The sequence below is a fragment of the Silene latifolia genome, unplaced genomic scaffold, assembly GCF_048544455.1.
Source record: "Silene latifolia isolate original U9 population unplaced genomic scaffold, ASM4854445v1 scaffold_291, whole genome shotgun sequence".
In the NCBI taxonomy this organism is placed as follows: domain Eukaryota; kingdom Viridiplantae; phylum Streptophyta; class Magnoliopsida; order Caryophyllales; family Caryophyllaceae; genus Silene; species Silene latifolia.
In genome coordinates, this window is record NW_027413230.1 from 103,952 (window position 1) to 105,891 (window position 1,940).

The window sequence follows — 1,940 nt, forward strand, 5'->3', positions numbered from 1 at the left end:
CAATCAAGCATCAAGTACTTCTTTTATTCTTTGCTTTATTATTGGAATCATTAGTAGGTATAATTCTTTTAATCCCTTTTTAATTATTGTTAATTACTTTTATTTGTTCATCATGTTTCATTTTGTTGGTATGATTGACAACCTTGCTAGCATGATCAACATGATAATGAGTGAGTAGTGACCTAGCTAGGGTTAATGGGTAATTAAGGGAAACCAACATGGGGAATGATTCATGCTTAAATTAATATGCTTTCATGGTTTATTTGCTTGCTTGTTTTGATCTCAACTCATGCACATTTTATGTTTGATGAAATGCGAGCCTATGAATCCTTGCATTTTTTACCCATCACCTATCTTTTCAATGAGACTTGTAAGACATAAACCAACTCGAGTCTCATTAGACCATGCATGTTGTTGAGTAGGGAAGACTAAGTCGACTTGTAGGTGTTGTACAATCTAATCGATTCGGCTCCGGGACCCAAACTTTCCTAGGATTGTAAGATATAACCCAACTCAATCCATCACAACAAGAATTGCTTGCTTATAATTTGAGAACATGTTTGTATGATCAATTCCCATGATTCCCCTATGACCCCATGATACCCTAGTGCTTTTTATCAATTGTTTACAACCCTTTCAATTCATCTTGCTTATTTACTTTCATTGCTATTTAGTTTAGTGACCTTCTACATCAACCCAAATTGTGACACCCCTAAGACACCACTAGTTTCAATAGAAATCTCATCTCAATTCCCGTCCCTTGGGATCCGACCTTTACTTGCCTCTTTACTAATTGTAGAGTTGTTTGTGAAGTTATAAATTGTGTTTTGGTCTAGGTGCTCCTAACGACAAGTTACCAAAAAGATTTAGTCCGACCAAAAATGGCGCCGTTGCCGGGGACGGTGTTAACTTGATTTAGATTTTCTTATATTGTTATTAGTTGTGTCTTTCTTTGCCTTGAGGAATTAAAACTCCTCAAGGTTTGTTCTAATTGTTTTCGAGTTATTTGATATTTTGCATGTCTAGAAGGTCACAAGGTGATTTGTTACCTTTTGATCGTGAAATTGAAAGAACTTTGACAACCAATAGAAGACTTGCTAGGAGAAATTTGAGAGGTATTAGTGAGGTTGTAGATATTCAACCAACTATTGAGTTCATCAACCCTTTTGCAAGAGAAGGTGAGGAGAACCCAACACAAAATCAAACCACAATGCCTAAGTTTTCATCACATTCCGTACCCACCGAGGAGAACCTACCCAATGGTACTCCCACACCACAACATTTGACCGGAAATTTTATTGCCAAATCCGCCTTTATCCAATTAGTCGAAAGGAGCCAATTTGGGGGGATGCCTAGTGAAGACCCTCATTCTCATATGGAGACCTTTTGTGACTATTCTTATGCGATTTCTCAAACCGGTGTAACTCAAGACCAAATTCGATGGGTCTTATTTCCTTTTTCTCTAATTGGCACCGCGAAACAATGGTTGAAGGGCCTTGATAAGGCCACTCTCGGAATTGATTCTTGGAAGAAGTTGGCTCTAGCTTTCTACAAAAAATTCAACCCACCGGAAAAGACTAACATGCTAAGTGCTCAAATTACGGGTTTTAAGCAAAGGGATGAAGAATCTTTGTATGAAGCTTGGGAGCGGTTCAAGGGAATTTGTCACTCATGTCCTCACCATGGACTTAGCGAGTGGTTCTTGGTACAACAATTTTGGAACGGTCTATATGAAGATTCAAGGAACATTCTCAACATGGGATCGAATGGAATGTTCACCGAAGTTGATGACAATCAAACTTGGAACAAAATTGAGGAAATGGCGGTCCATAACTCACAATATAGTAGACCTCGCTAGGCTACTAGAGGAGGAAAGCATGAAGTGGACTCCGTTACTCAATTGGGTGCTCAACTAAGTGCTCACATTGACACAATCAATT

General features: G+C 38.5%; 1 non-coding gene across 1 annotated transcript; it reads right to left on the minus strand.

Annotated features, from left to right (window-relative positions):
• Positions 1-1,582: 1,582 nt before the first annotated feature.
• On the minus strand, positions 1,583-1,689 carry LOC141639182 (small nucleolar RNA R71). Its single transcript, XR_012542396.1, has one exon. It is a non-coding gene; the product is annotated as a small nucleolar RNA R71 (small nucleolar RNA).
• Between the last annotated feature and the right edge of the window lie 251 nt (positions 1,690-1,940).